The 25,597-nt window shown below is 42.1% G+C and overlaps 1 protein-coding gene and 2 pseudogenes across 1 annotated transcript in view; 1 reads left to right on the top strand and 2 right to left on the bottom strand.

Moving 5' to 3' along the window:
• Positions 1–12,077: 12,077 nt before the first annotated feature.
• On the bottom strand, positions 12,078–14,631 carry LOC101655620 (annotated as a pseudogene).
• Positions 14,632–21,621: 6,990 nt separating this feature from the next.
• LRRC9 (leucine rich repeat containing 9) overlaps positions 21,622–25,597 on the top strand; it is a 148,168-nt gene continuing 144,192 nt past the window's right edge. The window contains exon 1 of the mRNA XM_030884954.2: positions 21,622–21,691. The gene's annotated coding sequence lies outside the window, so the exon portion shown is untranslated. The remainder of the gene's footprint in view (positions 21,692–25,597) is intronic.
• LOC115868751 lies at positions 22,302–22,600 on the bottom strand (annotated as a pseudogene).

The following is a 25,597-nucleotide window of genomic DNA, read 5'->3' as shown; positions in this document are numbered from 1 at the left end:
TTACGCAGGTGAAAATGGCCTGCTGCGTCCGAGTCTGCTGGGGCACAGCAACCCCGGGCCTGCAGGGGGCAGGGGGACGGTCCGGTCGGATCTGCCTCTCTCCTGGGAAGGGGGTACAGAGGGGACCAGCAGGGAGAAGCAGCTCCCACTCGAAGGCGCAAATCGCCCTTCCAACTCACAAACTTAAACCCTGACTGGTGTCTTGGGATCCGAGGCTAAGAAGGCGGGTGGGGGTGGGGACTGGAAACCTCAGGGTCGCAGTTCCTCAATGGCCAGTGTCAACGGTGGAGGGGTGAGCGATGGGGAGGAGCGTCGCAGATGGAGGCAAGGGAACCTGCAACCCTGAGGTCAAATCCTTTGCCCTGAAACTTGTTTGCAAGAAGCAGGCAGAAAAAATAGTGAAGTACCAGAATAAGCCAGCTACAGCCTCAAAAAGACCGTATCTCTATCAGCCCTCAGGGTACATGGACCACGAACACCCCTTCACGCCCCAATAACAACAAAGCTCCGACCCATGGAGACCCCTTGTGTGCAGGGTAGAATTGTGCAAGGGAAAAGTGATCAGGGGCCTTTCTCCCAGGCGCTTCTCTGCTGATTTCAACCACCAACCAAGCTCCCACCCTTGGAGACCCCTTGTGTGCAGAGTAGAATTGTGCAAGGGAAAAGTGATCAGGGGCCCTTCTCCCAGGCGCTTCTCTGCTGATTTCAACCACCAACCGACTGGTAAGTTGTAAACAAGCTGAACACAAAAGTAGCTATGGTTTCTTTCAGAACTACTACTAAGCCAAGCTAAAGCAATCTATAAACTGCCTCTGCAGTCTGACTTGAGAAGTTAGTCCAACAAACCTCTCGTTTTTATTTTCAGGTGTTGCCGGTACAATGGAAGATCTTTAGCAGATAAACCGAAACTCTTAGGAAGGAGTGACTTTCTTTACAATGTATTATCCTCACATTTAGACCGATTTACAGTCTTAGATACCTTGTCTGTCTAAGAGCCATCTCAAACTCAAACCCTGCCGCCCATCCGATGCCTACTTATAATGACCTAGAGGACGAGAAACCTTGTGGGTTTCTGAGACTGTAGCTCTTTATGGGAGTAGATAGTCTCGTCTTTCTTCTACAGAGTGGCTGCTGGTTTCAAACTGCTTATCTGGCTGTTAGCAGTCCAGCGGGTCAATACAATGACACCAGGGTCAACTTGATGGCCATGGGTTTTCAGTTTACAAACAAAGAAGTACAAACATTAGCAAATGGTTACTCATATGCTCTCCTCTGCTAAAAGGGTAGGGGATGGCATCTACCTAGAGGCATCTGGAGAAGAAAATTGGTGATCTACTTCTGAAAAAGCCACCATTTAAAACGCCTAAAAACACAATTCTACCCTGACCTGTAGGGTCATTGTCAGCATTGACTTGAAAGGAATGGAAATTATGTCCCAGGGGGTTGAATGATAATGTTCTCTAACATAAAATGACAATGATGTGTCTGAGGTGAACCAGAGACATAGATAAGTCATAGATGGATTTTGGGCTTGCACTGAATTCTAGCTCCAATGGAAGAATAATTGGTTTTTATGATATGGCCCTACTTGATGCTCAACTTCATGGAGACATCACTGAAGATACGGATTCTTGTATATGAATTCTTAAAGGGTGGTGAAGAAACTAGATGGTGCCCTGTTATCAGAAAGAATAGCATCTGGGGCCTTACACGCTTGTTTTAAAACAAGCCGCCATCTAAACGAGGTGTCAAGTCCACATGGAAGAAGCACACCAGCCTGTGTGATTTAAGAATTGTAAATAACATAATCCAAATTTATAGGCGGGAATGTCATCATAGCTTAAATTATGAACCTGGTTAAGCCCCTGGTGCATCCTCTCTGACGGTGGACCAGGGATTGGACCAGGGATATGAATAGCCTTGCTAACATGCAGAATTAATTAGAAAGTGGATTGTTGAAGATGCAACACCCTAAAAATTTTAGCACCCTATCATTTGATGTTCCTTATGTTCCACTTAAATTTGTTATAGTGTGTTTTTTTTTATTTTCTGCTTTCTTTTCTAGTGGTTTTAAATTTATTTTATGTTGTTATTCTTGTTATTTTTTGTTTGTTTTTTTAATGTTTTTCTGTATATGAAATCCAGGCTAGATAAATCTATAGAGACAGTAACTGAATTTATGTTTCCTTGGGAGTATGGCAGGAGAGGTTAGGGGGAAATGGGGAGCTATAATGATGAGTACAAGCATGACGAAAATGTTCTAAAACTGAATTGAGGTGATAATTATAGGACTTCTTTAGGTGATTGAAATAGTGAATTGTATGGTATGTGAATTATAGGCCAATAAAACTGTTAGGAAAAAAAACCCAGAATTCTACTCTGATAATGGCAGAATAGACTGGCCTGGAATGATGCTTCAAACAAGCCAGTGTTTTCTTGGTTCTTAAATTATCTATGAAGACATGTGCTTTGAAAAAAATAAGGTCCAGTCCAGCACACAGTGAAGGAATAAGTCTGTAAGCTCCATCTCTGAAGGTGTCTTACTGGTCTGGTGAGCTAGGTATTGGGCTGCTAACCTCAAATTCAGAAGTTCCATCCCACCAGCCGCTCTGAGAGAAAAAAAAAAGATGAGGTTTTCTGCCCCCATAAAGATGTACAGCCTCAGAAACCCCAAGAAGGAGTTCTATTTTGTCCTGTGGGGTCATTGTTAGTTAAAATCAATCCAATCGATGGCAGTAGGTTTGCTTTTTTGTTTTGATTTTGGTTTTTTTGGCTCCTCTGAGAAGATGCAGTACAGTGTATTGAGAGGCTTTTGTAACTAAACATTTGTATGCACATTGAGGGGTTTGTACGTAACAATGTGTATTTTCCAAGTGCAGCTTCAGTACCATCCAAACGTTCTTGAACAAAATAGTGAAACTAAAGAGACTAGGTTTTGTCCATTCCTTTGCCCTGCTAGTATACCGATGTTCAAAAGATGTTCAATAGCAATCAATTAGGGAAAACGTGTTCACTCAATAGGCAACAGATATGGTCTGTCATGTGCCAGGTGTCCTGAAGATAAGGTTGATGCTCACCAAAATGTCACATTATCGATATTTTCAAAAATTACCTTCCATAGTGTTACTTTCATAGTAGTGCTGGTTTCCCAAGTATATAAAATCAAAACATTGAAACAGAGTAGAATTGCTACAGAAGTTTCCAAGGTGGTAAATTTTTACAGAAGCAGGCAACAGGCAACAAGTCTGCCACATCTTTCCCCCTAAGAATGGCTTGTGGTGGAGTGGCTGCTGGGTTCAAACCACTGATCTTTGGGTTAGCAGCCCAATACTTAACCGATTGCACCATCCATCAAGCACATGAATATGCCAAAACTCATCAACTAGTTCAATGTGTGTGCAACTTCTTGTATGTGAACTATACCTCAATAAAGTTCTTTTTTAATTTAATGCCATGTCTAGCAATAACAAAACATTTGGAATCATGACTCATTATGGGTTTTGAAATCTTTCCATGGGAAAACAAAAAAAGCATTTTAAGAATTTTTTTTTCTTTAAGAAACACTAATGAAAGTTATTATTACAATATTGAAATTCCTAAACAAGCCTCCAAGCTCCCTTCTGCTTTTATAATCATGGACACACAATCTCATTGTTTTTTCATTTATCGCAGATACTGATTAATACTCTAATTAAGAATGTATGGATGAAATAGGCAGTAAATTATTTTTAGATTTGGAGAAAATTTCTAATTTCATTTTGATGAGTTAATTGTTCTGTTTTGCTCTTCTGAAAAAACATAAGAACAATGTTTCTGCTTTAGCCATTTCTCAACTGTTTTCACTTACTGGTTTCCATCTTTGGATATAGAGAAATCATTTTCTATTGGGGAGAAATGGTTTTTTGCTTTATACTATGGTTTGAAGGAACCAGTATTTGCCAGTATTCTGTTTTCCATTTGCACACTGAGGAGGAATCGAGAACACGAGGTTTGACTAATTTGAAGGGTTCTGTGCATAACACTCCCTCAGCACTGGAATACTGGGCCTTGCCTAGTTTCTCTTAGCTATTAATTGCTCTGAAATGCTTTGAGACAAAGAAACAGGGCTGACACTTTTAAAGGATTTTTAGAAAGAACAGTTGAGACAAAAGAACTGTTGGGGTTTTGTCTTCAATTATTTTTTTTTAGAAAAAGAGGTTTTGTTCATCATGTCACAAGAAGGATGCTAGTGAAATTGTTTTCCGTTTTTTTAACATTTTTTTCCCTAACACTAGCTTCTAACCTTAGGGCCAAACCTTGTGTCATGAAGAAAGGAATGTGGAGAAATACAAAAAGACCAAATGAGTAACAGGCAAGGTCCTTTGTAGCCACACCATTAAGGGTACCTCATAATCTATGTGGCAGGTTCTTCAGCTGTAACCTGGATGACCCCTTCTGCAGAGGTTAGAGGGAGCCTGGAAAGCTGACATATTGTCAGTTAGGCTGATGGTGATACATCCCACATTGTTTCCAGGAAAGAGCTTATACTGATGAAATCTCTGTCTGGAACTCTGTATTTGTAAACACAAAAATCTGATAAAAACCACCTCAGGAAATGAAAATAAAATACATCCATAGCTATTGAGTCGATTCTTACAGTGGCCTCCATAGGACAGTGTAGGCGTGTTCCTTAGGGTTTCTGAGGCTGTAAATCTTTACAAGAGCAGACAGCCTCATCTCTCTCCTGTTGAGCAATGTGTGGATTTGAACTGTCGACCTTACGATTGGCAGCCCGATGTTTAACTCAGCACTACCAGGACTCCTCAAGAAAACGGGTTGAGGAATTTTCTCCTATTGAGTGATTATTGGGCTGATTCTACTTGTAACCTCTATTTTTATATAATTTTTGTTTTCTATATATAAGTATAGACACTACAAAGGTGGTTCTCAAAGTACATACATTTCAAGATGGAATAAACTGTATCAGAAGTGCGAAATAGGTTCATTGGCTGATTAGTAGTGGATGCTTGCAGGGCTGTGTTTAGCAAGAATCTAGGGCCCTTGTCAAGATCAGTCGGAAAGAGGGAAAGAGTGTTGAGAAGGTTAAGCAATAGTTTTATTAGGTGGGCTCTGATTTAGAGCAACCCTATGTACAACAGAAGGGAACTCTGCACCACCCTCACAATTACTATGTTTGAAACCTTTCTGGCAGCCACTGTGCCAGGCCATGTAAGGGAGAGGCCGCCTCTTTTCCTCTGACCCTCGACCAAAGTCCACGAAACTAGCTCACCGTCCTCACTTCTAAGGAGTGTTCTGGCTGTACTTCTTCCAAGATGGATTTGTTAGTTCTTCTGGCAGTGGATGGTACTTTTAGGATTTTCCATCAATACCATCATTCAAATGCATGCATTTCTTTTTGCAGTTTTCATTTATTCATTGTCCAGCTTTCAGTTTTTGTTCGGTACCATCAAGTAGGTTCCAACCCTTAGTGGCCCTCTGCACAGCAGAACATAAGACCACTCAGTCCTGCACCAGGCTCATCATCATTTTTTTGCTTTTGCTTTTTTAAATCATTTTATTGGAGGCTTGTACAACTCTTATCACAATCCATACGTACATCCATTGCGTCAAGTACATTTGTACATTGGTTGCCATCATCATTCTCAAAACATTTTCTTTCTGCTTGAGCCCTTGACATCAGCTCCTCGTTTTCCCCCCTCCCTCATGAATCATTGATAATTTATAAATTATTATATTGTCATATCTTACCCACTCTCCTTCACCCATTTTTCTGTTGTCCATCCCCCAGGGAGAAGGTTATATATAGATCCTTGTAATCGGTTCCCCCATTCCATCCCACCTTCCCTCCACCCTCCCGGTGTTGCCACTCTCACCACTGGTCCTGAAAGGATCATCCGTCCTGGATTCCCTGTGTTTCCAGCTCCTCTCTGTACCAGTGTACAGTACATCCTCTGGTCTAGCCAGATTTGTAAGGTAGGATTGGGATCATGATGAGGTGGGGGAGGAAAGGAAGCATTTAGGTACTAGAGGAAAGTTGTATGTTTCATCGTTGCTACACTGCACCCTGACTGGCTCGTCTGTAGGACATCTTTCCATGTGCTTCTTGGCCATTTTGGATATCATCTTAGGGGAAAAGTAGGTTCAGATCCTTTACCTATTTTTAATTGGGAAATTTTTTGAGTTGTAAAAGTTCTTTAAATGCTTTAGACACTGGTCTTTTATCATACGCATAATTAGCAACATTTCCTCCCATTCTGTCAACTCTTTTCACATTCTTGATATTGTCCTGTACAGCATAATTTTGCTATTAAATTCACCTAATTTTCTTCTAAGAATTCTTTTGTTCTAAGAATTCATTGCCTAATTCAAAGTCATGAGATTTTACACTTTTTCTTCTAGTTTTCTTTATAGTTTTAAGTCTCCGATTTTCAGACATTGGTTCATCTTGATGAGTGTGTGTACAATGTGAGTAATTTGCATTATCTTGTCAATTGTCTCATATGTTATGTGCTTTCTTTTCTAACCAGGTATTTTCATTTTTCTCGTGTAATTTAAAATATTCTTTGAATTATTCTTGTGATTTATATTTCAATGTTTTACTTTTTTTGTTTTTGCACTTTTATTGCTTAGAGATAATAAGAAAAACAAGTTCTGAAGTTCTGAAAAATAGAGACTTATTCTAGGTCTATATGGTGCAAATGTTACTAAAGTCTAAATAAGGCTTCATGTTCTTCAATTTGAAGTTACTGACATAGTAGAGTCAACTTTTCAGTTTGCACATAGTACGCTACTAATAAGATTTTAATAATAAGGACCTGGTTCAATAAGCTCAAGATAACCTACAAATGTAATCAAGATTAGTGATCACTAATATTCAGAATGTAAGGCAAAAGAGTCAGACAGCATCAAGACCAAGTAAAGGATAGACTTCGCTGTCCCTCCTGGAGGTCAGAACCCTGGACAGCTCAGGGTTTCTCTACCCTCAAACTACAATCCCTGAAATCCCAGATTGGTAGGTGGCTGATAACTTTGATGAAGAGCTTCCAGGCAATTCAAAGGTAAAGGTCTCAGGCTTATTACCGTAGGGAAAAGCTATTGTCCCACATTTCAAGAGTCTACATACTTCCAGGAGTCTTTATTAAGTAACACAGTCTCATCTGTTCTGGCAAGCTTTAAAAAAAAAAGCACACACAATATACCAATATCCCTCAGATTTGGTGTGATTGTGTGTGTGTGTGTGTGTGTGTGTGTGTGTGTGTGTTTTCTGAGGAGTCAGAGACAAGATTGGACCAAAAAAAGGAATTATATATCGTTCTGTGGAGCTTTTCACCCCTTAAATTGTCTATTCAACTTCAGGAGGAGGGCAGAACCTGGCCCTGAAATAAAACTGGTCAGAAGTGTAAACTTATGCTAAAGTGTCAAGTATATTTGGGAGAAGCACAGATGTAAGCAGGTTCAGGACGAAGCTGTCTTGATAGCTGCACGTGCACCGTGATGCATGTCTGCCCATGGTTGGCAGAGAGCAGCTAGAGCCACGCACAGAGCGGTGTGCATTCGTTAATGCGCTGTACAGCTCTGAGCCATGGATGCCATGGCTCTATTTGGTTACAGATGTTAGGCAGTGATAAATATGGACAACCCCACACAACTAAATGAAGGTCCTAGTGATAATAAGAGGCATGGGATCTGTCCAGGCTATCTAGTAAAGGGATTGAAACACTATGCTTCGTTTTACTTGAAGAAACTAGAGGGAATAGAGGAGTCTTGATCTTTGTGGCTTTCTTTGAAATGGGTTTAACACGTTAGAACACCAATTCAAGGAGCTTCCTGCTTTAAAGATACTAGGATGGTTACCTTATTTTGAGAAATAATAACTTTGCAGAAACATCTATATACTCTGAAATTACTTTATTCTTAAATAGCCTTGTCGGCCTAATTTTAGAGACTTAAGGAAAGTTTTCCTGACAAGTACTGCCTGTCATTGGTATTAGAAACTCAGCATTTTGGTTTTTAAAATGACAGCTCCCCAGGAAATGTAACCCAGCATTAGCATTTATACACATCTCATAATGAGCAATCAGACAGCTTTACTAAACATAACTTAGATTTTGGTAGGAGAGAAGGCTAGAGGTCAAAGCACTAACGTGGCCCTGGAAAGATGGCCTGGGGGATTGTAAATACAGATCCCTGGAAGCCAGGGGAACATATTTCAACACACTATAAGCATGCCTGACAATCCTTGAAGATCTTAATAATATAACAATAATTATCTCTACATTGTGAATTTAAGTTATTTTTCTTTAAACTTTTTCACCTTTTCTGAGTTCACCAAGGAAAATTTAAGTTACATTTAAAGTCACTTAGGTAACCACCCAGGCTCCTTTGCTTGCAACTTAGTCATACGTTAGGTCATCCTAACCATTAAGGATCAGGTTATGAAATGAGCAGCAAAGCCCGTCTATATTCCATATGATTATGCATTTAAGTACCCTCCCCAAGTCCTTAATTGTTCCTATAGTTCCGACTTTGATCTCCCTCTCCCCTCCAGTGGCCTGACATCCTGTGCTTTGGCTTTGATTCCTGGGTTCACCCTGGTCTCTGCCTTGAATGTCTTCTTCCTTTGTAATTACTCTAATTGGTCCACTTCTCTGGTGTCACTGCTGCATATTGCTTGGGTCCGTCTGAGGTTTTGTTTGTTAGTAAGGTAATTTCAACCCACCAGCAACTAAACTTTACCGATGCGACCCATTTGTGCAGTTCACTACTGCCCCCTCCTGTTACCAGATAGAATTCACCATTCTCCAAAGGGGCCCTGGTAGCTTTAGTGAAATCAGTTCAAAACCACCAGCTGCTCTTCTGGAGAAAGATGAGCCGTTCTACTCCTGTAAACAGTTACAGTTTCAGAAACCCACAGGAGCAATTCTACCCTGTCCTGCAGGATTGCTGTGAATCAGACCAACTTCATGTCAATGAGTTTAGTTTTGGGGTTTGAGCCCATCAAAGCATCCCTGATGGTGTGAGTTACACACAGAGTTACTAACTGAAAGGTTGCTAGTTCGAATCCACCAGGTACTCTGTGGGAGAAAGATGAAGCTTATGCTCTCATAAAGATTTACGGATCTGGAAACCCTAGGGAACAGTTATACTCTGCCCTATAAAGTTGCTGGAAGTCACTAAAATCGATTTAGTGGCAGTGGGTTTTATTTCAATTGGGTCTATCAAAATCTGTGCTGAACGTTGAGCTCAAGTTGTAAGCCCTTTGATCTCTCTCTCTCTCTTTCTCTCTTTTTAACTCAAGTGCAGCTACTTTTCTTGCCATATCACAAACACGGGTACCGAACATTAGAGGAATGAAATAACACCCAAAGTCACAAAGTCAGCAAATTCTGAACTCCTAATTCAAATGCTTGATCTCTCTTAATGAGTCACGCTGACTCTCTATTGCATGATCTGATTATAGTACCTGGGTAAAGTTGTGAGAACTCAGGAACTCAATTATTTAAAGTTCTGATAACCTTGATATAAAGCCATTAGCTTATATACAATTATTCTCTGTATATATATTTATACTACATATAAATGAACATATAAATGAATAAGGAGCCCTGGCGGTGTAGTTGTTAAGTGCTGCACTGCTGGCAATTCAACCCCATGTTAAGCTGCTAACAGAAAGGTCACTAGTTCAAACCCACCAGCAGCTCTGTGGGAGAAAGATGAGGATTTCTCCTCCTATAAAGATGTACAGCCTCAGAAACCTACAGGAAGAGTTCTACCCTACCATACAAGGTCACTATGAATCATAATAGACTCTGTATTTGTGAGTTTGGCTTTTTTGGATATATGGATGGAAATACATAGGAAATACATATGTACCGGTATTAGCTTTTATTGTATGCTACTGGAGGGCTACTGAAAGGTCATTACACTCTCTTGCTCTGCTTGGTGGAGTTCCTCTTGTCTCTTCTTCATTAAGAGGCTGCATTTTCTCAGATGCAGATGTACAGGTTGGCTCATATAATGATCATTCTGACATAGTGGGCACAACAGTGCTAGCCAGAACTAGGAAGAGATGTAGAATCTTGGGGGTGTAGTGGTTATGGGCTGGACTGTGATCCAAATGGTTGGCAGTTGGAAACCACCAGCTACTCCAGAACGACTGTGCTGTCTACTCTGGTAAACAGTTACAGTCTCGGAAGCACAGGGGTCACTATGAGTCAGCATTGACTCAATAGCAGTGAGTGAGCAAGTGAGGAAGAGAGGATGGAGAAGCTCAATATCAGCAGCCAAAACCAGGCCAGGAGCTGACTGTAGAACAAGCCACCAATTGCTCATATGTAAGTTCAGATGAAAAGTGAAGAAAATTAAAACAAGTCCATGGGAGCTAAAATACAACCTTGAGGGTATCTCACCTGAATTTTCAAAACACCTCAAGAACAGGTGTGATGCGTTGAACACGAGCGACAGAAGACCTGATGAGCTGTGGGGAGACATCAAGACCATCATTCGTGAAGACAGCAAAAAGGTCGTTAAAATGACCAGAAACAAAGATCAAAGTGGATGTCAAAAAAGACTCTGAAACTTGCTTTTAATCATAAAGTAGCTAAGGAAAATGGACAAAATGATGAAGTCAAAGAGCTGAACAGAAGGTTTCAAAGGGCAGTTAGAGAAGACAAAGTAAAATATTATAACCGAATGTGCAAAGACCTAGAGTTAGAATGCCAAGTACATACTCGGCATATCTTAAACGGAAAGAACTCAAGAAAAAATGCAAGCCTCAAGTTGCAATCGTGAAAGATTCTAGGGTAAAATATTGAATGATGCAGGAAGTGTCCAAAGAAGATGGAAAGAACACACAGAGTTACTGTACTTTGGACATGACAGGAGAGACCAGTCCCTGGAGAAGGACATCATGCTTGGGAAAGTAGAGAGGCAGTGAAAATGAGGAAGGCCTCAATGAAGTGGATCGACACAGTGGCTGTAATAATGGGTACAAGCATATGAACAATCGTGAGCCTGGCACAGGATAGGGCAGTGTTTTGTTCTGTTGTGCATAGGGTTGCTATGGGTCAGAACCGACTCAATGACACCTAACAACACACTAGATCCAAGTTGTACAGTGGAGTTTTAGAAGTCAAACAGCACTCCCTTCCTCCCCTCCCAATGTTAGACCTGTGTAGGAAAGAAGATAGAGACGTTAATGCTGACAAAGCCACAGGAAGAACATGACTGTAGATCTGTAGGCAAGGGGCTTACTGGCATTCTTTACTCCCACTAGACCATGAGATAGATCTCTTGAGGGAAAGTGTGGGTCTGTGTAGAGATTCACTTAGACAAAATTGCTGCCTCCCACTATTCCTCAGGGCACAAGGATGAAAACAGGAATCAATCACCAGTGTGTGTAGTCCAGTGGTAGATTAACTCCACTGAGTCAACAAACATCAGCCAATGGGATCTCACGTTCATTATGTCAATATTGTATGGCTCAACACTACAGAAGGGTACGAATGAGGTTGAATGAGGGTCTGTGTTGTAAGGGGCTCCAAAGAACTAGGTAGCTGGTATAAGGAGAGACTTCTGCCAGAGATACAGGCCACATTCCACTTTTTTTTCGGTTTACTGATTATTCTGAACCAACTTTCAAAAATCAGTGAATGCTGGCTCTTAAAATATCCACAGAATAAGCCAATTCAAAGTTTATGATTAACAAAATAATGTTAAATGGCCTCGCTATTGTCCTTTGTTTGTTAAGGGATAATTTGGTAAATGTCAACCAAACAATGTTCTGTTAAGTTACTGGACCCTCTGTATTTAAGCTGTGTGAAAACTTCCTTTGGCTGCAGCACTGGTGAATCCTATCAAATTGATGCTCCATCCTGATTGCACCCTCAACCAATGCTTAAGGTTTGACAGGTCTGGTCTGCTTTTTAATATTTCAATACCAGTTACCAACACATTGTGATTTTTTAAATTAATTATTTTTTTAAAATACTTTTATTGGGGGCTCTTACATCTCTTATCACAATCCATACATTCATCCAGTGCGTCAGCACATTTGCACTATGCTGCCATCATTTTTTTTACTAAATTAAAATTTTATTAAATTACTGAATCTTTATTGAGTACCTGCTATATAAAACAGGCAGAAGGGACAGAAACAAGTTGCCTGTCCAGAGTTACTTTACCTTTTCAGCCATGCCTAAGTCTTCATCATAAAAAAAAATCCATTCCAATTTTAGCATCCATCGGTTTGTTAATCTTCATGTAGAGTCTCCTTCCTGTTCTGAATACTTTCAAATACTTCATAATGCTGCAGACCATTCACGATTCCAGTGAGCATTAGCAGGGTCAGGGGAATGGCCATTGCTTTCACCTCCCTTTGGCAAAGTGGAAACCAGAGGAGTAAAAGCCTTCCTTTGGGTGGCAACGGGACCGTATGATACTTGCCTGCCAGACGTCTGGTTTTAGAAAAAGCCGAAGCACTGGAATGAAACACTGCCCAATAACCCCGCCAGTGACCGTCTCACAGCACAGTTCTCCTGGCTGATGTTACCTTAATACAAAGTATCAGTTACAAAGAGTTTGTAAGTAACTACAGTAGATAAAAACGGAAGGGTGGCCAATGATGAATATGTCTTCAAAGCATCATGTTGAACCTTGAAGCAGTACCTGAAAATAAAGTTTGCCATTATTCCAGAGAAACCAGCTGTTGTTCCCATGAAAACAGATCCTTGTATATTTAAGGTTATATTTTCTTTTCTAAGATATTCAATTTGTTCCCTATAATTTCCGTCACCATTGGTCTTCTGAATGTTGCATCTTCTGGAGAAGAACTGGGTTGGCCATGAGTATATGTTGCCAACTTGATGTCGTGGAAAACATAAAATATCCCCCAGCTCAGTTCCAGCTCCACGACCGAGCGCGGCCCTGTGGGCGGGCCGCCATCATCATTCCAAAGCGTTCTCTTCCCACTTGAGCCCCTGATATCAGCTCCCCATTTCTCCCCCCTTCCTCCCTCATGAACCCTTGATAAGTTATAGATTATTATTTCCATATCTTACATCATCCTCTATCGCCCCTCACCCCCTTTTCCATTATTCGTCTCCTGGGAGGGAGTTCTAGATTGATCCTTGTGATTGATTCCCCCTTTCTCCTCTCACCCTCCCCTAATCCTCCTGGTATTGCTACTCTCATTGGGGGTTTATCTATCCTGATTCCCTGTGTTGCAGGCTCTTATCTGCAGCAGTGTGCATGCTCTGGTCTAATCCGATTTGTAAGGCAGAATTGAGGTCATGATAGTGGGGTGAAGGAAGCACCAAAGAACTAAAGGAAAGTTGTGAGCTTCATCGGTGCTGTACTGCACCGTGACTGGCTTATCTCTTCCCTGTGATCCCTCTGTGATGGGATGTCCAATTGTCTACATATGTGCATTGGGTCTTTACTCCATGTCCCCGAACCCCATTCACATTGGGTATGATTTTGTTCAGGGTTTTAGATGCCTGATCCCATTGACACCTCATGATCACACAGGCTGGTGTACTTCTTCCATGTGGGCTTTGTTGCTTCTCAGCTAGATGGCTGCTTGTTTATTTTCAAGCCTTTAAGACACCAGATGCCATATCTTTTGATAGCCAGCTTTCTTCATCACATTTACTTATGCACCCACTTTTGTCTTCAGTGATCATGTCAGGAAGGTGAGCATCACAAAATGCCAGATTGTTACAACAAAGTGGTCTTGTGTTGAGGGAGTACTTAAGTCAGGGCCCAATGTCCATCTGCAACCTTAATTCTTAACATATAGATATAAGTGCATAGTTCCATTCCTCTCTCTCTCTCTCTCTCTCTCTCTCTCTCTCTCTCTCTCTCTCTCTCTCTATATATATATATATATATATATACACACACACACATATGTATATGCATGTATTTAGACCTCTATAAATGCCCTTTGCCTCTTGGGTCTTTCCTCTATTTCCTTTTACTTTCCTCTTGTCCCGCCACCATGTTCGACCTTCATTCGGGTTTAGTAATTCCTCACTGCTACATTGGCCTTGACTAAGCCCCACTGGGCATCCTACAACCTTCCTTCCACTGATTTTAGTTCACTTGTTCCATTGTCCCTGGGTTGGTTCCCTCTCTCCCCACTTTTCTTTCTCCCACCCCTTCCCCCTTATTCCCGCCCCCCTCCCCGGAACCATTGGTCCCGTTCTTTACATCTCCAAATTATTTATCCTGCCTATCTTATCTAGATAGACGTGCAGATACATTAATAAGTGCAAAAACCAGGCAAAGTCAAATAAAACAACAAAGGAAGTCAAGACCAACTAAACGATAACAACGAACAACAAAACAATAAAAGAAAGTCACTGACAAAAATGGGAAAGCCTATAAATAGTTCAAGGCCTGTTTGTTGGCCTTTACGGAGTGTTTTCCAGTCGAGTCTGATGGGGTGCCGCACTATGTCTCCAAAGTCTGTTTTTGGTATTCCCAGGGGTTTCATCACTCTGCTCCCCCTGCTGCTCTGTTGCATGCCCTCAGTGCCTCACCCTAGCGTGATGGGACCAGACCATGCACTATTCCCGCAATGTCTCCAGTGCTGTGCTCTGCAGCGCCATGTTCAGCGAGGGACGCCATGTTCAGCGAGGAACGCCATGTTCAGTGAGGGATGCCATGTTCAGTGAGGGACGCCATGTCTCGTGGTGGGGCGGACCCTACAGTCCTCCCCGTGAGTTGTCTGCTCCAGCAGGATGTTCGGTGGGCCAGGAGGTCCTCCCCTCCCTCTCCATCCCTTTCCTTTTCTCCCGTGTGCTCTAATCAGACGTAGCCCCTCTCCCCAAGCTGTAGCCCCAGTGATGTCCTCTGAAGTGCATTCTTCTGAGGGGGGGTGTCCACATAGTTCTGCTTAGGGCCGGCCCCCACATTGTGATTTAAAGCATGTGGGGACAATCATTCAGGCTATGAGTGGGAACTGACTGGATGGCACCTAATAGCAAAACAATCCCATGGACCTGATGAACCTCCCTTTGGATAATCCTTGAATGGTTTGTCAACCCTCCTTCATTCTTGTGTCCTTCCACAGGTGTATTGGGGAGACTTTAGCTCTTTCTCCTAACAGAGCTCTTACAAGTCCAATGACTGCAGGAGTTTGCAACATATGCATAACCCTTTCCCGTGCCAAGGACCCAAGAAGAAGTGGTGGCTACACAACTCTGTGACTATATCAAATGACACTGAATTGTTCGTGGTAATATGGAGAATTTTGTTGTGTGGCTTTCACCTCAATATGTTATCTTTAAAAACACCCAAAGCCTGAGTACAGTATTACCTTCTAGAGCCATTCTGGACATGCATGTGGAACACATACTGGACATGAATTGGACACATCCTAGGGTCAGGTTATCAGAAGAAAGCAGTCTCTGGCAAAGGGCAGCATGCTTGGTAAAGCAGAGAGGCAGCTATACGGAGGAAGCCCCTTGGCAAGATGGATTGACACGGTGGCTGCAACCACAGGCTTGGACATGAGGACAATACAGGGCTGAGCAGGGTTTCCTTCTGCTGCCCACAGGGTGCTACCAGTAGGAACCGACTCGATGGCAACGAATACCAGTAACAACCGAGCCCTTCTGAGGTAAGAAGTCCTGTGCTATTCCAATCCCACCTGTGCCCCGTCCATTCATTCTCTCCTCATCTGCAGCCTTCATCACAGAGACAGGGGTCGGGAAGACACATGAAAGAAGGAGCTAGACTCTTACTGATACCACAATTACTAATAGGAAGGGTCTGGACAAACCCATCCTAGGTTGTTATTGGATGTCAAAGGTTCTTAGACATAGCAATTTTCAGGAAGCCCTGACCTCACCATGATGTCTAAGAGAACCTGGAGTGGGGAGGAATCCATCATAAGGCTCTAAATTTTAGTATCTCTAATTTTACTGACAGCGATGAGTTGGTCAGTCTTAGACATGTATTGCATTACACTGAATTCTCTTTACGAGATTCTCAGCCCTGAAGGACTATAAATCCTTGTAAGCGGTATTTATTCTTTGCAAGCCATGCTAGGAAGCTTTCTCGGTGAATCTTAGTTTGAATTCTTTATTGTTGTCAGGTGCCATCAAGTTGATTCCATCTCATAGCGACCTATGTACAAGAGAACAAAGCACTACTCAGTCCTCTGCCATCCTCACAATTGTGTCCATGAGTGCGCCCATTATTGGGATGACTGCCCCAGATTTTCTACTCTGGGTCACTTCAGAGAAAGATCTGCCCTAACACTATGCTTATCCAGGCCACTTTATGATGCTCTTGTCCACCCCCCCACCACCACCACCCAGCTCTACCATCTTCCTGAAGGAGAAGGTAGACATTTACAAACCATCATTGTCTTTTAAAGCCCAATCTTTATGTGGTACTTATTTTGCCTAAAATGGAAGAAGCTGGAATTTTCTCTTATGTTTTCAGGAGGGAAAACAGAAAAAAGGATCTGTTAACATCTTAATATGGGAAAGAAAATGGAGGAAGAACGGGATTCTTTGAACATTCTATTGGCCCACTGCAACAAACTGATCAAAATATGAGATAGTTATGGGAGCAATCAGCACATTGCTTGATATTCATACTGTCAGTAAATATTCCTTAAGCATTCGCTATGTGACTGTCACTAAGCTAACTGCTGGGAATGCAGTGGTTGTTAAAGAGAGAAACATGGCCGCAGTCCTCACAGAGCAGCAAGTGCAGTGGTAGAGGCCAACATAATGCATTCGGCCAACCCTGGTGGAGTAACAATTCTCTTGCACAGCTGATAGGAGATTAATCTGGGACAGCCACTCTGGAAAGAAATCAGATAATATATAGTAAAATTAAGTGTCTGACTTTTACCTAATAATTCTCTTTTCCCCTTGCACAGGGGTCTCGGGGAGGAGATGAGCCAGTCAGGGTGCGATGTAACAATGATGAAAAATACAACTTTCCTCTAGTTCCTAAATGTTTCCTCCCAGCTCCCACTACCATGACTCAATTTCGACCTTGCAAGTCTGGCTAGACCAGAGGAGGTACACTGGTACAGATAGGAACTGAATATACAGGGAATCCAGGGCAGACAAGCCCTACAGGACCAGTGATGTGAGTGACGAAACAGGGAGGGTAGAGGGAGAATGGGTAGGAAAGAGGGAACCTGTTACAAGGAACTATATGTGATCTCCTCCCTGGGGGACGGACAGCAGAAAAGTGGGTGAAGGGAGACGTCGGACAGGGCAAGATATGACAAAATAGCAATTTATAAACTATCAAGGGCTTATGGGGGAGGGGGGAGCGGGGAGGGCGGGGGAAATGAGGACCTAATGCCGGGGATTTAAGTGGAGAGAAAATGTTTTGAGAATGATGAGGGCAATGAATGTACACATGCGCTTTACACAGTTGATATGTGTATGGATTGTGATGGGAGTTGTATGAGCCCCTAATGGAATGATTAAAAAGAAAAGAAAAAAAAGAACCAAATAGGCAGAGAGAATTATTGAGCCATAAGGCACCATTTTCACATGCTATACATAAACATGTATCTTGCCACTGTAGATAAAAACCAAAGCTTTAAAGGAGTTGCTATTATGGGCCAGTCCCTTAAGTGGAGGGTGGGTTTTGCAAAATGAAACTTAAAAATTGGCAGGTGATGATGAGTTTGTGCTGCCAATAACGTCTAGTGAGTTTGCTTTCTCGTTCAGAATCGAGCCAGGCAAATAGGAAAGGCAAAGACTACATATTTAAAGGTTCTGTTTTCTCATATTTACTATGAGAAAATATTCTCAAACAGAAAGGGGGCCACCTGGGGAAATCCAAGTGGATTTTAAAAATGCAAAGTGACAAGTATTTACAGTAAATAAACCTCTTTCTCCTACTCTGCCTTTGCACCCCCTTTTATTTGAAGTCTTTTTTTTCTTTACATCATTTTGTTGGGGGCTCGTACAACTCTTATCACAATCCATCCAACCATCCATTGTGTCAAGCACATGTATACATTGAGCAGTCTTTTATTGTATGATGATTTCAAGTGCTCAACTTGATAACACTATTAAGTTTATCCTTAGGAACTAACGATATAATTGTATTACTATTATAGGTTTCACACTAAAAGTAAAACTCATTAAAAAAACAGATATGGCCTTTAGCACAAAAAAAAAAAAAAGAAAAAAGAAAAAAAATTCTCTTTCTGGTATACATCCCTAAGAAATTATCCTTAAGAGAACAATGGCAAGGCTGTCCGTTGCAGTCCTGCTTGCTGAAGTCAGTCGTTACAAGAGGAAGAAACAAGAAACAAATGTGGTAGATGGTATGAAATACTATGCAGAATAGAGAAAATGAACTAGCTCCGCATAAGCATGGGTACATCTTTGCAACAGCACCGGTTGAACCAGAATCCAAGTAGATTTTGTTCTGCTGTATCGGTATGTAAGCTAGAAAACAGACACAGAACCACACTGCCTTTCCCCCAAAAAGCTTATGCACTCCAGGTTTATTTAAAAGCAATAGATTTGTGCCTTTGGTTGGAGTGGGAATTGGGGGCTAAGAATCAAGTAAAATAAGAAAAGAGATGAAACAACCATATTTGCTTAAATCTGCCCCTGAATTTGCTGCCTGTGAGCCAAATGCAAATATAACGGCAATGGTGAAATAAGGGGGGTAAATTGTTTGAGCTAGAATGAAGAACGTTTTACAGTTCCATCCTGGGTGCCTTTTAGGAAAAGTCTGTCCATTAATTAAACATCCAAAAATCATGGAAAATGACTAGGTAACACTTTTAGATAGACCCACTAGCATTCTAGTTAGAACTTTACTTCAGAATAATTCCTAACTTGTCATTGGTCTTAATACCTAATTATTGTCAGGCATAAATAATAAGAGACTGTTAATGACAATAGTGGCACATGATTGTCTATTCCGCTGCCAACATAAACCTCAAATTGTGCTACATTTGTGATTGTATGATCTTTCAAATTCAAATTTGGGACAGTGATTTTTAAAATAATCTCATAAAACCATTAACAGAAAGTGTTCATTTGCATGAAGATCAAATGTCTACAGGCAAGCATATAAAGATCAAATTAACATTGGAAACTGCCAGACCTTTGATTCTCTGAAATTATAGGTATTATACAGCTGAATAAAGATGAGATGTTTCCACTGTTCTATATGAACAAGGACAGAGCCTTTTAAAGTAATACCTTTCACAACCAATTCAAAAGGTTTTACTGTAATTGACAAATTGTTATGCAATTCAAGATTTGTTATTTGAATCTGCAAAGTCACACCTATTCTGTTAAAATAAACAGTTGTTTTATTCAGCCAGTGATGCAGTAAGTTTGCTATAGTCGGTAGTCATGTGTCTTCTCAAATATTTTCATACTCCAGATAGCTTTACCCATAAATAATTGATTGTAATGCCTATGTTTGGCCTTTGTCTAGGAATATAAACAGAGATAAATGGAAATGAGGTCTTATTTCAGTGTAAATGTTTATTCAATTTGCTTAGTCTCTTGTGGTTTCCATTTCCATTATTTCTTTTATAGACACATAACACCAGATCATAAAGCAACTTTAAAGTGAGAAAAGATTAACAAAAATGGTCTGTTTGCAGTCCTTCTTAGGACTTTTACTATAAACATCTTTGACTCTAAATATCATATAGAAGGTGTTAACATCAAGTAATTCTTCCTTTAAGAATTACTCTGGACAAAGGCTTCAGTTTGGCAAGTCACCAGTGGTTATTAGACTACAGCTATCCAGGAACTGACTCAATGGCTGGTCAAATCCATGAGCTTTACCAAAAAGAAAAAAATTTAACACTTTAAAAATTATATGTTCATATAATATAAAGAAACTGCATGCTAGCTTTTCCCCAGTGTCTCTTACTGGATAAGGAAGATACAACTGATTTATAGCAATATATTTTGATAATCTCTAATCTCTTGCTAATTAATCAAATAATTAGCATCTACTATTGACAGAGGAAAACTGAAACGGCTGAGAAAAAGGTAGAGTTTAACCTTTCAATGTTTAATGTTAATGTTATTGATAACACAATCAATTGAAGCACTGCAAACAGATTGATATGTTAAAGGTTGTTACCCACTGCTTCCAATCCATTCTGAGTCTTTGGCCCCATAGGACCAGGCTAGTTGCTCCTTAGGGTTTCTGAGGGTGTGAATCTTCTCAAGAAGTAGCTGGTGGCTTAGCAGCCCAATACTTAATACAGTGTGCTGTCAGGGCTCTTTGCAAATCATTGTTAGATAAATGAAAATATTTTAAAAATCTGCACTCCAGTATTTCTTAAGAAAGCCGTTTAGGACTATTAAAGGAAATGGCCATCTGGCGACAGCAAAGAGCGCTGCAGACTCCATGTTACATGAACTGCACGTCATTGAGCAGTCCTGGAACAGAAGCATGAGCCAAAACCAAATTTAAAATTTTCTAGTTTTTAAAAAGTCAAATGAAATGGGGAATTATTGTACTACTACATGTTTAGTTAACCCAAAGTATAAAGGATGTTCTCATGCCACCATGTAACCAAGATAAAAACGATTAGCACGCTGTCTTAAAGGTTTTTTCCCCTCCTTCCATACCGTCTTTGAAATACAACATGGAATTGACACCGTATCTCCACAGATTCAATCGCCAGACATGGCCAGTGGCTGCCGTATTGGGCGGCGCGCACCCAGGCAATCCAATAGAAGCTGCGGTTACTTTGGGCTGCCTTGTAACTAAGTTAATTGATCTCTCTACCCCTCTGCCCACTTTCCCCAAGTTTCTCCTTTTCTCTCCTTTAAATTTTACTATTTCGTAAGTAAACGTCACTTCCTCACTATTTTGGAACCCTGAAACAACGCTCCAAAGCTTGCCTGAGAACTGTTATGAGGAGGCCCTGGTGGCCAACAGTAATAGTCCGTCTCTGTCTCTCTCTCTCTCCTCTCTCTAGTCCGTCTCTTCTCTGGAGGGCACCTAGCTGGCCTGTTTTCTCTCTCTCTCTCTCTATCTCTGCCTCTTCTCTCTCCTCTCCCTCTCCCCCCCACCCCACCCCCCGACTGGGGGAGAGCGGGGTCAACGGGCCACGATTCTTTGGGGGCTCAAATCTGGCGATGCTCCGGACCACCAGGCGCCGAGGCTCAACGCTTTTCCACGCCGGTGGGCCAGGAAGGAGCGGAGACAACGAAAGCACGGGGTCACCGTCCCCAGGCCCTTAGCTCACGGCCGCCCGGCCGCCCGCAGATCCTAGCGAGAGAGAGCGACCCACAAAAGAAGCACCCGCGGGGCCACCGAGTCGATCCCGACTCACAGAGACCCCGGTGAGGGCGGGAAAAGGATGCGCAGCTTTCCAGGCGTCCACCGGGAGCGACAAGTTCCTAACCATTTCCCGGGATCACCGCAAGGGTCTTCCGGGTGGACCCCTGACAGTGCTGATTGGCTGGAGCTGCTGCCACGTGACCCAACTCGCCCCGCCGCCGTTTCCCCGCCCCTCTACCCCCACCCCACTCCAGTCTCGGGGGCGGAAGCGGTTTCCTAGGCAACGGCGGAGGGCAGGGTGTACACACCGGGCCCCGGGGCTGCAGAAGGTTGCAGGGTCTGGTGCTGCAAAGCCGGTATTGGAAGTTCTGAGTGGGATTTGACGGGTTTCGAATTGCCCCGGAATCCCTCCTTTCTCTGGAATACGGTGAGTATCTGTCACCAGTAGGCCAACCCTAGCCCCTAGGGTTTAATACTGTTCTTCATGTTGGGGTGACCCACCCACCCCACCATAAAATTATCTTCGTTGCTACTTCATAACTGTGATTTTGCTGCGGTTATGAATCGGGCGACCCCTGTGAAAGGGTCGTTCGACCCCCCAAGGGTCACGACCCACAGGTTGAGAACGGCTGCCCTGGGGGGGGGGTGTCTTTGTGCCCTCCTTCCTCCCTGTGCAGTTGGGGAGGAGGAGGTGAAGCCCCATTGAGGCCGAGAGATCCCTGAAATGGTGCGTTGGAAATGAATAATAATCATCACGAGAGGCAGTGGTGTGAGGCCCTCAGGGTGCCTAGAGCAACGCTTACGAGGTGGAGGAAAGGGCCTGAGACTTGCAAGCGTCGGTGCCATCTTTATGGGACAGGTTATGATCCTCAGCTCAAGCACCCGGATGCTCGAGAATCTAGCCCAGCACTGCTCACCTGGAGCGGGAAGGACGTGTATTTAGACCATCAGTGCTTATGAACTTCCAGTGTGTGGAAAGGACCTTTGATTTTCCTTGTAAATAACACACGATTTTATTTATGTACTTTTCAGTAAATTTAAATCCTTGAGGGGTACAGGGTCACACGGATTCTGTGTCCAATAGCCTTAGCAGGCAGGTTGCTCTGGAATTTGGCCCGAACCATGCCACAGATCCCATGGGCACGAACTACCGTTCCCCAGACAGCTCTGGTTTCGTTTGGTTTGGCGCCTGGAATCACTGTTGTTCTTTGCTTTGCACAGCACATCTCTTACCTAAATAGCATTCCGTTTAACCTCTGGGGGAAACACCGTCCACTTTAAAAAGAGCCCGTTTATAGCCAGAAAAAATGGCCTGGGACCCCAGCCTCCCAGACATACCTGCTGTTTAGAAGCCCTCTTCCCAGCAGGCCTCTGCAGGCTCCAATATGGCAACAAAAGGAAATTTCTCAGCCTGACTCTCACCCAACCTTTGTGGTAGAAGCAATCATGATTATGCTTTGATTGATTGTATACAACAACTCTCTTGTTGATGTGTCATATAGGAACCTATGACATGACAATTCCAATAAAACTGTTGTTGAACACTTAGCATGTGCCAGACACCGGGATAGGCTCATAACCCCTCCCTCCATGAGCAGGTAGCCTAGTGTGGCACAAAGACCTGCAAACATCACAATACAGGGTGACTGGTGCTAACTCTAACTGAAGTCACAGGAAGAGATTGAATACTCTGTTACCAAAGATAGGAAAAGTCTTCACAGGGAAGAACCTTGAAAGAAATCCTTAGAGATGTGTGTTGTATGCCATAAAGTTGGTGGGGGGAGACACTTCAGGGAGGGAAAACAACATCTGTCAAAGTACAGAAGTATTCCAGCCCATTCAGAGATTTGATTGTGGCCCCGCAAAGCCCAGGCTGTTCTGAGAAGGTGAAGGGATTTTCCCTGAGCTTGAGAGGTGTGCAGGAGTCAGAGCATGGCGTTTCTGAGCAGTTTCCAAGGGAAGTCGTAGTGTGAGTAGATTGTATCTTCCAGGAGGCTGCCTGTCAGCAGTGCAATAGTACATGGAACACACTGGCGGAAGGTGAGATTATAGACAGAGCATCCAGTGAAGGTGACATGGGAGTGTCTGAGCCAAGGCAGAGGTCATTGGGATAGAGAAGAAGAACACATTTGCTCACTATTTAAGAGAGGTAAATAGATACTTAGGGACTTAAAGTGTGAATGTGAAGAAAACAGTAAAAGGTTGAGGATAAGTCCCAGGTTTCTTACTCAGATGATTAGAATGGTGGTGCTGTTTACTAAGCGAAAGCATACATTAAGAGGAGAAGGTTTTTATAGAAAATACAGTTCATTTGGGGCATACTGAATTCGGGATGCCTGTGATGCATTCAGATGGAGCTTTCCACCAAGGCAGATGGATTTGTTGCACAAAAGAGGAAGATAAAGATTAGTAATTTTCCACCAAGAAGGAAGCAATTGATCTGAAAAGTTGGTTTGAAAACAAACAAACAAAACACAAGGGAAAAGAGACAAGTCAAAAACGAAAATTCCATGTTATGGTCAAAGAAAGACAAGACCTGGGACATGAGCTGTGACGTTAGCAATTAGGAGGTTATGGCTGACCTGGTCTAGTGGCCTGAGGTGCCCCCAGTCAGAGTGCAGTGGGTTGAGTAGTCAATGGGGGTAGTGAACTGTTAATAATAACTCTAGCCAGAAGTGTGTATGTGAAGATGCCTAAAAGCATCTATTCATAGAAGAATATAAGGGAGGAGGGACTTTTTACACTCCAATCGGAAAGATCTTGCATACACAGAGGAAAGAGTCTAAAGAAGGAAAGAAGGGAATAAGTGAGAAAAAGGGGAATTTGATAGGAATGCTCTGAAATTGTCTAGGACACGAAGTGTAGCACAGAAAGAGATTCATTTTGGACAAGAGAAAATACTTCTAAGAGAAGAATAAGGAAGGGAAAGAAATGTGTATGGGAAAAGGAAATTGAAAGAATGTGTACCTGATGGCATCACTTTCTCTAAGAAGCTGGAAAAGGTCTCCTGCAGAGAGACAGACTTGTGAACTTGAGAGGAAGGGTGAAAGTTGATGACAGACAGGTGGTGTCAATCCCAGATCTGTATCTTTACCACTACTCTCCCTGGAGAGAAAGTTGACAAAAAAACGAAATGGTCCGGCTGAAGTAGGAGGCCCTCTTCACCCCATGCTGCTCATATGAAAGGTCCAGTCGCACTCCAGCATAGAAGAGGGAGGTGAGAGGATTGATCCAAGATTTGGAATTTGAAAGATGAGAGTTAAGAAGCTCCTGGTGACTCCGGGTTCCTTGGTGGAGGAACCCGAGAAGAGTTGTAACCCTTAAGGCCCTTTTCCAAAGGGCAGCAGGGCTGTTACAGGCTGGCCAATAGGCCTCTCATGTTTTGATTGAATTGGAACTACAGCCAGATTCTTAGGTCCACTTGTGACTGTGAAAAGCATAGCAGTCTCCTAAGTAACAGGGAAGTCCAGGCCTGCCAAATTTCATATGTATTGATGCAAATGATAAGATTTAGGAGTTTTTCATTAAATTTTGTTTGGTTAATTAACTAATGAATTAGAACTTTTTTTTTTTGTAAACAAGGGTGCTGAGAAGAAAATATAAACTGAAATGAGAGGTAAGGTTCGCTATTCGGATATACATTTTTCTCTAATGAAAAAAATAAACCTCCTTCATAGAGAACTAGAATTTTCTCAGGTGCTCTGGTGGTGCAATGATTAAAGTACTCAGCTGCAAACTAAAAGGTTGGAGGTTTGAATCCATCAACTGTACTTTGGGAGAAAGATACGGTAGTTGACTTCTGTAAAGCCTTGGGAACCCTCTGTTCTATACAGTTCTACTCTGTTCTATACAGTTTACGCTGTTCTATACAGTTCTACTCTGTTCTATACAGTTCTACTCTGTTCTATAGGGTCCTTATGTGTTGGAATCCACTTGATGGGAGTGGGTTTAGTTGTCAGGTGAGGGGTAGGGAGCTGGCAATGGGTTATTGAAAAACAAATAGGTTCACAGATATACTGTATTCTACATCTTGCTTTTTTACTTGGAAATGCTTTGTTATGTTATCAGACTAAAACCGTAAATTCTGTATTTTTAAATATCATTGTATCTTGAAAGAAATAATGAAAATACTAAAAATGATGAAAAGTTGGAGTAAATTGTGTTGGAGTTATTTAGGCATCAGTCCATTCATATAGTTTAGAACAAGGGGAACATTCCTGAATGCATTTTAATAAACACTTAGCACCCTCCACTCAAGTACTCCCTCAACACAAGAATACTTTCTTCTATTAAATTGGCATTCTATGATGCTCACCTTCCCGACACAACCGCT

This window comes from Echinops telfairi, unplaced genomic scaffold (genome assembly GCF_000313985.2).
Source record: "Echinops telfairi isolate 266 unplaced genomic scaffold, ASM31398v2 ScPeMD7_18;HRSCAF=68, whole genome shotgun sequence".
In the NCBI taxonomy this organism is placed as follows: Eukaryota; Metazoa; Chordata; class Mammalia; order Afrosoricida; family Tenrecidae; genus Echinops; species Echinops telfairi.
Note: the sequence above shows the minus strand (reverse complement) of the source record. Positions and strands in the feature narration are given on the sequence as shown.